The sequence below is a fragment of the Euleptes europaea genome, chromosome 6 (genome assembly GCF_029931775.1).
Source record: "Euleptes europaea isolate rEulEur1 chromosome 6, rEulEur1.hap1, whole genome shotgun sequence".
In the NCBI taxonomy this organism is placed as follows: domain Eukaryota; kingdom Metazoa; phylum Chordata; class Lepidosauria; order Squamata; family Sphaerodactylidae; genus Euleptes; species Euleptes europaea.
The window spans coordinates 65,157,494-65,170,628 of record NC_079317.1 but is presented as its reverse complement, the minus strand read 5'-3'; positions in this window follow the sequence as shown (position 1 = coordinate 65,170,628).

Below are 13,135 nucleotides of genomic sequence, written 5' to 3'. Positions count from 1 at the left end.
TAAAAAATGGAAGAAAAATGGAAGAAAGCTCAGAGCCATGCACCTGAGAAAGGCAAATAGCCGAACCTGAATAGCTGAATATTTATTCAGCTTTTTTGGGAATCGCCTATTTGGCTTCAGGGAGATCCCCAGGTTTTGGCGTTTGGTAAACCTGAAACCCGAATTGTGCCTAAACAGCTAATTTCAGGTTTATTTTCGGTTTGGGTTTATCAATATGCACAACCCTAAGCAGAACTCAGTTTCCATCAGAAGTTCCATTTTTTTAAAAGAATAAACTATTCTTAACTGCCAGGTAGCACAAACACACTGTCAAAATAGGATGCTTCTTATAGTGGTGCTTTGAGATCTCTCTCTCTTTCCACCCCTCCCTTTTGTTTGAGGAGATGTTGGGTAAAGAGGGAACCAGAAGCAGAAAAGTCAGCTAAATGCGGAAGCAGTTAAAAATCTCCTCCACTGAAAATGAAAGGAAAAGTAGAAGCCTTTTAAAGGAACAGTGCAGCAAATTCCTTTGCAATGAAATACAACTGACCAGTAAAATGCTAGGCTTTTTCTCCTAAAAAAAACAAACAAACAGATGTATAAAATAAAGGAAATTTCCATCTATTGCACACAGTGAACTCTAAACGGGTACAAAAATCAGCCTCCAAACTTAGAGCAACAAAAGTGTTTTAAAAAATCACTCGGACAGAGTTTTGGAGCATTTGGACTGACAAAGAATGCATTCACAGCACTTGGTTCATCACTAAAACATTTATATTGTTACACATTCACGGACAGCTGCAGCTTGATAGCTGAAACTATATGGCAGAGTATAGCCATCTGGAATTTTACAGGGACAAAAAGACTAAGCTAGTGTTCTATGCTTCCAAACATTTGACCATGAGGGGATACTTAAGTTCCATTAGCTCTTCATAGCCCAAGCTACACATGCTTAGATTCCATGTTGTAATGGCAACAATGACACACACATTTATTTGATAGAACGATCTAGTACTGTAAGTAATAAGTCATTACAATACTCAGAACCCATGGGTTGAACTCATTTACAGTATGAAAGCATTCAGAACTGCGAGCAGTAAGACAGTTTTATTTACTGTGGTAATTTAAAAAACGCAATCACAATCCTAAACTACTCATAATTTGGTTGGGGGGAATGCTCAAGTGTTGCCATATAAACTAAAACATAAAGTGTGTTGGGTTTTTTTAACATTATACCAATTTACGACCAAGAATGCCTTCCCCCCCATCCTTCTTTAATGAGGCCTCTAATGGCTTTTAAAAAAAATGTGCAATAACATCCTTAATATACATTAAACTGAATAATATATGCAATATAACCCAATATTATGTACAAGATGCACTTTTTATATGTATTCAAAATGTTCTTTTGTTGCAATATATGTAGTGTCTGGCTTTAAAGGCACTCTCACTTAGTAATGCCTCAGGCGTACATGTCCTAAGAAAAAGAAGAGTTGGTTTTTATATGCCGACTTTCTCTACCACATAAGGAAGAATCAAACCGGCTTACAATCATCTTCCCTTCCCCACCCCACAACAGACACCCCCAAGTAGGTGGGGATGAGAGAGAGCTAAGAGAACTGTGACTAGCCCAAGGTCACCCAGCTGGCTTCATGTGTAGGAGTGGAGAAACCAACCCAGTTCACCAGATTAGAGTCCACCACTCATGTGGAGGAGTGGGGAATCAAACCCGGTTTTCCAGATTAGAGTCCACCGCTCCAAACCACCGCTCTTAACCACTACAACACACTGGCTCTCATCATCTCTAAATGATGCTGCCAACCATAACAATTGATTTTGGGGCCTAGGTTTATACTTGTCACACAGTGCACCTCAGGCATTTCATTATACAAAACACTCGGCAAGTTAGATTTGAATTGGCCTCACTAATGCCCAGTTAACTTTGGCCACTGACTTCAATACGGGCAGCTCTGCCATTCCAAAAGTACATAATCCCAAAAAAGTAAAACAAAACAAAACAAAGCGACACAATCACAGTCTATGATCCAAGTGTTACATATTAGTCACTGGCTCAAATAAATGAAGTAAATGTTATTTACATGAGGTATCATATACACTACAATTGCCAAGAGTTCTGGACATCATGCCTATATTTTCGAAAGATTTATAGAAGCAAGACAAGGGGTATTTTCTTTGCCTTCTGAAAACTTCCCATTTTTCTCCTTCAGTCATCTGTCTAATTCCTCCCCTATCTGCAATAACAATACTAAAGTCTAGCAGCTGCTAGAGAAGGCAGGAAAAGAATGAAAGGATCAGAACAGAAGCAAGCCCTATAGCTACATCCTTTCACTACTGCAGTCAGTTTAAAACTACAGGTATGAATTGCAGGATGACATCTGCTAATCCTGTCTTTTGCTTTGTATATAACCCAATATTAGTCTGCTTGCAAGAGGACCAAGTTTCACCCATTTTATGAAAGGAGCCATCTTGTGAAAAGACTATTCCCTCAGAAACGAATCACAATACAGCACTGGAGTGAAGGCTGAAAGGCTGTTACAGAACAGAAAGATAACAAGAGTCCTGTAACAAAATAGAAGGATGGTTCTATCTGCAGACAGGGACCAGAAGTTCTCAGAACACAAGAATGGCAGAAAATGCGGCAGCTTACTTACTATATGGGGATGGGTACTTTACACATATTTCATGTATTTTGAGAATTCTGTACTAATAGCCAGTTAATCTCCAAGTTTGATTCAAGATGTTGCCTGCTACCTTAAAGCCCTTCATGGCCTAGCATCCACATACCTGCAGGCCTACCTTTTCCAGTATCAACCCATGTGGTAGCTCTGTTGTTCTAACCAACACATATTGGTTATTCTCTCCTGTAAGGCTGTTAGTTCAGCTACTGCTAAATCTACAGCTTTTCAGTGGCTGTTCCTGGTCTATGGAATTGCCTCCCTGAAGCTATTAGGAAGACTTTGCTGAGCTTCCACAAACTGATAGGACAGAGCAATTCTGGAAGGCTTTTAACAATTCTACCTGATTGTTTTTTTGGTGATAGCTAAATCAGTTAATATAGATTTTTAATTGCATATGGTTTTCATTACCACTGTAGCCAGGCTTGCTGCTGAACATCAAGAAGGCAAAGGTAATGACTACTTGGGAATTCCACAACTTTAAGGCTGACAATAAAGAAATTGAAATTGTTCAAGATTTTTTTATTCTTTGGCTCCATCATCAACAAAAAGGGAGACTGCAACCAAGAAATGTGAAGAAGATTGAGACTGGGAAGGACAGCCATGAAGGAGCTAGAAGAAATTCTTATGTGTAAGGATGTGTCACTTGCAACCAAGATCAAGATAATTCATGCTATAGTATTACTATGTATCTGTGTGAAAGTTGGACAATGAAGAAACAATGAAGAAACAAGGAAGAAAGTTGACCCATTTGAAATGTGGTGTTGGAAGAGAGTATTATGGATACCATGGACTGCCAAAAAGACAAATCAGTGGATTCTAGATCAAGTCAAGCCTGAACTTTCTCTAGAAGCTAAAATGACTTAACTGAGTCTATCGGACTTACGAATTGACTCAACCAAGGAAGTCACAGCCCTCAGTTTGCAAGGCCTGAACGAGGCTATTAATGATAGGACATTTTGGATGTCATTAATTCATACGATTTCCATAAGTCGAAAACGACCTGACAGCACTTAACACACACACACACATCCAGGCCTGAGTCTGGATACAGGTTTCACTGGACCATTACCTGTATTGCCTTATGTTGTGGCAGTGAAAACTCCAATACAGATTTGTTGAACTGCTAGACACACATATCCTTACTTATTCCAGTTCTAGTACTCAGAGAAAAAGCTATTGGGATGTTTGTAATTCAGATTCTTTGAGGAAATCTGTTGTTTTTATTGGGCCCTTGGAGGAAAAGTAACTTTGTCTAGCTAACAGACCTTGACAGGAAAGCTTGTGGACATGAAGTGGAAAAACAAGGGTAATGCTCATGGCTGGGTAATGTGGGACAAGGAATAATGGAACATAAAATAGCTAAGTCCAAAGGAGGTACCAAAGGAATTGTCTTTCAACTGTAGATTCCATTGACACTTCAACAACATGATCTGATAACACTAATGGGGACCTGGAGAAATGCTGTATATGGAGGAAGGGGCTGGATTTCACTTGATTTGACCCAGTCATCTAGTGCTTTGGCTACAGGCTTTGACTTTGTATATATCACTGCTTCCTGATTCACACATACTGATTTCCCTAAGATTGCCAACTCTGGGTTGTGAAATTCCTGCAAGATTTGGGGATGGAACCTGGGGAGGGCAGGGTTTGGGGAGTGAAGTCCACCTTCCAAAGCAGCCATTTTTCTCCAGGGGAACTGATCTATATAGTCTGGAGAACATTTGTAATTCCAGGAGATCTCCAGGCCCCATCTAGAGCTTGGCCACCCTGTATTTCTCCCAGATACTTCTGAAGCACCACGTAGGGTGCTCTTTGGGAAACTGAAGCTTTCCCCCCGAAAAAGAGTAAGTTATGGGATAGAAAGAAGCCATTCTGTATACAAATACCACCCTGATATAATCAGAAATGAATTGGGAGGCAGCGAAAGTGCTGCCTTTATGTAAGGACAGATCTAGTGATGCATGCTAAACTAAATTCAGCTAAACTAAATCACATTTATTGATTGGAAAGGAATTTGCACCTGCTGTGTCAGGCTACACAGACCACACCTTCCACACTGAAATCTGTCCAAGCAGACTGAATAATGTAGTAAAAAACAATAAAACCATTTTTTTAAAGTAAAATACTGGATATCTATAGATGGATGTTTTCTGAAATCAAGCAAAACCACAACCACTATCTTCACCGTCTTTAAAAATCTATTTTCATTTAGCATGTTGAATAAGAGTTCAATTAGAAAATTTTAATTCCCTAAATATGAATTTATCACCCTAGCTGCATGTCTACCACAACTGATGGAACTAGACTTCAGTTCCATTATGCATGATGAATATCTGAAGTAAAGAAATTACTAATCAAGGCACTCCAGATTTACCGTCATTAACCACTGACCTCAAGTGCAATGTTATTAAGTCTATGCCTTTGGAATTCACCCCGGTTTCATCGCTTAGATATAATAGAATTTCCTCTGTATGAATAATTCACCTTAGTTTGAATGATTCTGGCAGTCTGCCTCAGGTGACAACACTAAAAACTTTTGGCTTTGGGTTTATGGATACAGAGGTCTCTGATGAAGGACCGGGTTGCAAAAACAATTGGACTTAACAATTTGGTATGTTTTTACCCTAATTTGTAATCATTATGTTCAGTGTTACCCCCCTTCAGGTTTGCTTTTTCTTTTCTTTTTTCTTTCTTTCAAAATTACATCCAGTGGTTTCAATGGGAAGCTTATTTCTAGATGTAACTTTTTTTTTTATTCCATCCTGTTCAGATGAAATTCTCAGAGATGGTACCCCTCACTTTTGGGCGCCTCCCTAACAAAGTCCAGAGAAAACACTCCATTTTTAATAGGCCATTAATTGCAGAATATATTTCCTAATGCAGTTCCTTAGCTTCCCATTCCTTTGGCATGAATTGTCTGGGATTATTACACTGGTCACCAAAAAGGTGAGACAGATGGGAAATGATTCCCTGTTTGCATTATTGTACGAGGAGTGGTCACAACAAGACTTTTGCCAACCTGACAAGTAAACCAATTCAAACTGGATTGCGAGTGGGGGCAACAAGTGGTTACAGCTGTTGCTTGCATTTTCTGGGAAAAAGAGAAGGGGGAAAGGACACCATACAGAACCAAGGGCAGAGCAGGCATCTGGGATCTCTAAGACAGGAAGGTCAGTATTTAGGGATGCCAGGTCCCACTTCACCACTGGCGGGAGGTTTTTGGGATGGAGCCTCGGGAGTGCAGGGTTTGGGGAGGGGAGGGGCTTCAATGCCATAGAATCCAATTGCCAAAGTGGCCATTTTCTCCAGGTGAACTGATTTCTATCGGCTGGAGATCAGTTGCAATAGCAGGATATCTCCAACTAGTACCTGGAGGTTGGCAACCCTATCAGTATTAGAGTTATCTGAAGTGGTTGAATACAGCCACTGCACTAGAGGTCATTCAGAAGGACACAGAGGCTTGCTAATATTCATAAAGAATTAAGGGTTGACAGGTGCCTGTTAATGGTGGGCCTATTAATGGCAGGCACTTCTGGGTTCGATGGGGACACTCTAGTACATTCCTCCCAAAAAACTATATGGTTTCCATAGAGATTTTTGAGGTAATGTGCTAGAGCATCCCCATCATTTCTGGGTTTACCCTGGAAGGGACATTATGGACACCATCCAGCTGGCCAGTGAGGGTCTTACCAGGCTTAAAATGAGGCCTAGGCCTTGATGTTGCCAGTATGATGACGTCACTTCTGAAAGTGAGGTCATCACATAGGGGACGATAGAGGAGATGCTCTGGTGTTTGGGCAAAACTTTCCAGTTAAAAAACACTTCTACCATAGTTTTTGCCAAAATACCACAGCATCTCTCTCACCATTGTTGTCGTGATGGCATCACTTCCAGAAGTGATGTCATCAAGCTGGAGGCATCAAAGCCTACACCTCATTTTAAGCCTGGTAAGATCACCCGCACCCCCACCACCCCTGCCAATGGCCAGGGGGGACCTGGCAACCCTAATAGACACACATAGATCTATGGATCTATGTGTGTCTATGTGTGCACACTCTACTCTATGTGTGCACTCTACTCTGTGACTGTGGAAGGAACTCCACATGATAATGTTCAAATAGTTTTCACTTCAAATAATCATGTAACACAACTAGGGTTGCCAGGTCTCCCCTGCCACCGGCGGTGGTGAGGTCACAAACTATACTTGAATCAACACTAAGGAGATAGATAGGAAGGGAAAGAAAACCTCGGACTAATCAGTCAAATCCACTCCCTCTCACACTCATGCTAGCAATCACATGCAAACATACAGCTCAGGGTCAAGCAATATCAGTGTATCAATTGTGTATTACAATTACAATTGTTAACAATTGTGTAATAAGGACCTTCTCAAACCTGGCTCTCTAGAACTGCTTTGGGGGGTGTTTTGCGGGTGGTGGTGGCTGCTTTTCTTTATAATACTTGTGTAGTTCCATTAATAAAGTACTGGACAAAAGATATGCTGCCTTTAGGAATAAAAGAAAACACACACACACATATAAATGGGCATGTAATTCAAAAGGGCACGTAATTCAAATGAGCAGTTTGATTTTGTTTCAATAAGAAACAAAAGTTCTTCTGCGATTATGATAGACTTCAATAGCTAACCACATACTCCACTCCTTCCATTCTAAGCCCCCCGTCCATTTTGGGAGAAGCATGGTGTCATAGTATGGGCTGAGAGGGATAAACATTCAGGGCAGAAACAGGGTGGAAAGACACTCTTTGTTTTATGTTATCTAATCACGGCATTATTGTATTGCCAAATTAAAAACCAATCAACATTTACAAAATTTAAAAGGGGCTGACAAAAGGATAGAAGAACCCAAGACTACTAGCCAAATGATCGAGAGCTTATATCCACACACTTTGAAATTTCCGTAGACCTTAATATGCCAGAAACTCATTTCAAACAGCGGGCGACAGAGTACCATGTAATTGTGCTCTGCTCTTCTACACCTCCACAGCGGCATCAGATAATGGCCTTATTTGAAAAGGGATGTTTAAAATTCAGCGCAGCTGTTTGTGTCTCCTTATATTTTCCTAAAAATCTATTCAATCTGTACAACAGTGAAGTTGATCTAGAGAAACACTTAGGATCTTCTACAGTGGAAATCTTAAAACATAATTATGTTGTTGCAAGTCCTTACCATCACTGAAATCCAATACAGTTTTATAGTCAATGAGCTACAGTTCTAAAATAATGATTTAGAATATTGTATCCTGTCCTTCCTTCAAGGATCTCAGAACACTATACTGTGTCATACTGTGTTGCCCATCTATCCACTGTGTGAGGTACATTAAGCAGCACAATAAGATTGTTATTTGCCCATGGACAAGCTCTTACCCTGTTTAGAAAGCATTGCGATTGGATGTAGGTTGAAGGCAACAACAACAACAAAAGGGATTTTCTCCTCTTGCAGCCTTCAGTTGGGTACAGATTATTGCATCCACTGTACACACTGATTTATAGATCTACTGTGCCACTATCTTTCATTCAGAGTAGTGTTACCTTGAAGAAATATGCATACACCAAGAAAGTCCTTTTGAGATTGGGATGCCTGACTTGCCTCTGGCTTCTAACAACATGGACATGGAGATCACCTTAACTAACCTTGGCTATTAGCTGCTGATGAACCTGTCCTTCATTAACACATCTAAATCCTCTTTACAGCCCATTTACACATGTGGCCATTACTGGGTCCACTAACAGTGAATCCTACAATGTAATTACTCATTGTGTAAAAAAAATATTTTATTTTGTCTCTCCTGAACCTATTGTCTGTCAACTTCACAAGGTGCCCTCCAACCGGCTTCTATTATTACAGGAGTGGAAGAAAAAACTCAGTCTCTCTACTTTCTCCACTCTGCATGTAATTTTGTAAACTTCCATCATGTCCCCCCATCGGTCTTTTTTTTTTTATAGACTGAAAAGTCAGACCAGCCTTTTCTTATAGGAAAAGTACTCCAACTCCTTAATCATCTTGGCTGCTGTCTTCTGCACTTCTTCCAGCTCTGCAATATCCTTTGTGAAATATGCCACAGAACTGCACACAATATGTGGGTGCAATGAGGCTGCAACATAGATCTATCCAGGGGCATTACAATATTGGCTTTAAAAAAATGCAATCCCTTTCCTAATCATCCCCAGCATGGAGTTTGCCTTTTTACCACTGCCTCAGACTGAGTCAACATTTCCAAAGAATAATCTAAGAGCGGCTGGCACATTTTGACTACCCCTGGAATAAAATTATTTCGCAAAAAATTTCGCCAAAGAATAATCATCTATAACTAGGGTTGCCAGGTCCCTCTCCACCACTGGCGGGAGGTTTTGGGGACGGAGCCTGAGGAGGGAGGGGTTTGGGGAGGGGAGGGACTTCAATGCCATAGAGTCCAATTGCCAAAGCGGCCATTTTCTCCAGGGGAACTGATCTCTATCGGCTGGAGATCAGCTGTAATAGCAGGAGATCTCCAGCTAGTACCTAGAGGATGGCAACCCTATCTATAACTTGAAGATCTCTTTTCAGTCTTGGTCCCAGCCAGTTCCAACCCCATCCACATATATTTAAAGTCAGGATTATTTTGTTCCAATTTGTATCACCTTACACTTACCAACACTGAACTACATTTGCCACATTGCTGCCTTCTTATCCAGTTTTGAGAGATCCTCCTACAAAATCTGTCTTGGTTTCACTATCCTGAATAATTTGATATCATCTGCAAACTTGGCTACTACACTGTCCTCCCATTCTAAATCTTTTATGAACCAATTAAATATCACTAGTCCCAGTAGTGATCTTTGTGGATCCCCCTTCTCATTCCCTCCAATGATAATGGTTGAAATATTCTAATTAGCAGGGTAGTGTTCTGGGACTTCTATATTTCACCCTTCAGTTGTGGCTCCTGTAATTTCTAATCACACCACCTACTTTACCCTCTGGCTTCATAGTAATGTCATTATAAGAAGCTACCTCCCCTTCTCTTTCTGCATCAAGATCTGTGTATTTCAAAGAGGGGGTCTTTTATTTATGGCATAAGATATATCTATATATATTATCTGTTTAAAAGTTCAGATGCTATTTCTGGCATCCAAGCAGAAGGATTGCTAAGCAGTGTGCCCTTTACTTTGAGAAGGGTACATTCAGAACACCAGATGTGGTGTTCTCATTGATATAGAAAAATGGGAAGTTAATCAAGAATTCAGACACAGATTAGGGGGAAAAAAGGATTTGTGTCTGTTTCATCATTTTTGCTCTTCTCCTGTTTTACTCCTCTTCAGCTTGTTTCTAAGGCTGATAAATACAACCATATTTTTGATTTTTTCCCGTCAGTTTGGATTGACTCATTCAGCTCAGTCAGAAAGAGTTTTGCAGGGCACATGCTAAACTAATTGTCTGATCAGAGCCAGTTCAAACATTCAAGGGGGAAATCATGTTGCAGTCTGCATATGAAAAGTTAGCATGTGATGTTGCTAGAGGGTTCCAGCTTAGCCTTCTCCATATCTTCACTTTCCATCATGAGCTAGCTGATAGCTGTAGAAAAATTCAGGTTCAAAATGCACAAATTCAGCTTGGATTGACTAAAGAAGTCACTGAGTTGGAAGGCCTGAACATCCAAGACAGGAATATCCTCCACCAGCTGTTCTACAGATCTGCCTAGGCAAACCAAATGACCATCTGCCAGAAACAGAGACCAGGTGTGTCACTGAAAGATGCAAGCTGGGCAAATCGCTGCAGATAACTATCATACAAGTGAGCAAGCCATGAATCATTATCAAGTACACTGGGATTAAGTTACAAATAATGCCTGAGAGTGTTAATAATGCAAGGCACATTTTCTTCAGACAAACACTCTTGAACTTTTTGCCCCATACCACCCCACACATAGACCAAAACCTGGGACCTTAGAGATCCTGTGGCCTTCTAAAGGTAGAGGTGTGGATGAATCAATCCATTTTGATATCAAGGCAGGGTCTCTTGATTAACCATGTATTTTGTCAGGCAGGCAAATTCAAGAGGATGTGGCTTGACTACCTGAATTCTCCAGGGGAATAGTAATCAAAGATCTTTTGTTTGACCCTCCAAAACTCCTCACACTCATGACCATAAGTAATGGCCCAGCTATGCAGATTAAATAACCCAAGCTCTCAGAATCTCCCTCACAATATAAGTTTCCCTGGTCATTGTAAGCCCAGGAAGGAGCATCAGCCAATTTCTGGCCATTGTCAGCCAGTCTGAGTAATTTCTGCCATCCCTGCTAATTCAGTCATCTGCAACCAGACACATCTCCTGGTCCTTACTGTTTCACCCTGGTATTCTCCCATTACCCTTTACAACAGAAAGTTTGATGTGTTCTATGACAGCGCAGATCCTGACCCCCACACCAATGAGGTCTCAGATCCTAAAATTGTCCCAGTTATACTGCAACCCTAATTCCACCAATAGACTACTAGATCCTGAACTTGTGGCCCAGCATCACTGTGGATCAAATCTGGCCAATAGCAGCACTTCCTTATTTGTGCCCAGGGAAATCCAGGTGCATAAGAAGGGCATGTCAATCACTCCATTTTTATAGTTGGTTCTGATTCTGTACCTTGCATTTGTGTTCCCAAAATGATATCTTTTTGATAATGCAGAGCAAGATCACCTATTTGCACAGTTCTGTGAATGCCAGATACATTTAAAAATAGTTAACGAGAAAATGGAACTGGCCACAGCGAGATAACCACGAAGCTTTTATCAGGATTTAAACAGGTTTATTCCCAAAAAGAAACTATGAAGTTTGACAAGTGTCAAAGTGTTAAACTGAGAACGCTTATTTCATCATTTATTTTAAGCACAGTGCAACAAAATCCTACAAAGTGGGAAATACATTACACCCTCAAATTTACTTCCATTCAAATGTAAACTGTGGTTTCTATTAGAAACGTGAAGGTATTTGTTGTATGTAGAGAGACGGAAAGATATTATCATAATTTTTTTTCACAAGAGAAATCCACTTTTAATTGTCCAAAGGTGCAAACAGTAGAGTTCGCCTCTACACCAACCACATTTATAGTAATTTATTATTTTGTTAAGGCAGGCAATAGGTTTTAGCTTTTCCAGTCCTAAGAAAGAACTTCACTGTGTGTACTGGTAGGAACAGTGCCCACAAATTCAGCCACACTTCCTTTTGTTTATCCAGAGGGGAAGAAAAAGTACCAAATAACTGTATCAAATAATGTAGAACCAGAAAATGCAAAGAGTAGTCTAAAGTTTTCTTTTAAGGGCATCACAGTTACAACAAGATGGAAATAATCTAGAAGAAAGTTATGAGTGTGATAAAGAAAGTAAAGGACAATGTATTTGAGAAAAGGTCAGAAAAACTAGCTGTGGCCACCATATTTTAAACAAAAGTAAGAAGCAAATATAAGCCATTTCCAAATATTAAATCACGTCAGAATTAAAAAAAAAACACCCCGTAATTTGCCATATTCACTGAAGGAAGGGCAGGAAGCAATGGGTTTGAATTACAGAGAACCAGATTTGAAATTAAACATGAAACAAAACCTTTTGACTATCAGATCACTTCAGAAACTCAATAAGCTGCCTTCTGGGGTTGCGAAAAATGTTAGGAATGCTTCAGGCATAGAATATATTGCCTTAGGAACAAGAACTGGACTAGTTGGTTCCCTTCTGATGTATAATGCTACAAGATATCTAATATTAATAGGCAACCATATCAACATGACTCTAGTTAGGGACAAGCCCTTGAATTTTGGGTGAAATAAATGCACTTGATAGACAGCACAATAGACAGTTTTCTCTCATGCTATGTTGCAGAACATGTTAAAGGTTGATATTGAACTCTGGATTCCATGGTTTTGAACAGATATTTGTTCTGTATTGTTCTAGGGATGCCTGCCCACTGACCCACATCACCAGGAGTTTCAGCAGGAAGGCGGTGGGCTTAGATTATATGGAATGATATGTGACATCATCTCTGTCCCTGGACTTTTCTTCCACAAGTCTGGGAAGCCAGGCGGGAAGGTGGGGAGGGAGAGCCCAGGGCAGGGCCACCAACAGGAGCCTCATGCTTCAAGCAGGCAAATGGTAAACCTAAGTTTAAGTGGGGTGGGGGGGGGTTACAACATTTTTTAAATTAAAAAATCTTTTTTTAAAAAAAGTATTATTGTGAACATAATTCTGACTTCTGTCCAACACTAGACTGTAATTAGGGTTGCCAATCTCCAGGTGCTAGCTGGCGATCTCCTGCTATTACAACTGATCTCCAGCCGATAGAGATCAGTTCACCTGGAGAAAATGGCTGCTTTGGCACTGAAGTTCCTCCCCTCCCCAAACCCTGCCCTCCTTAGGCTCCACCCCAAAAACCTCCTGCCAGTAGCGAAGAGGGACCTGGCAACCCTAATTGTAATACTG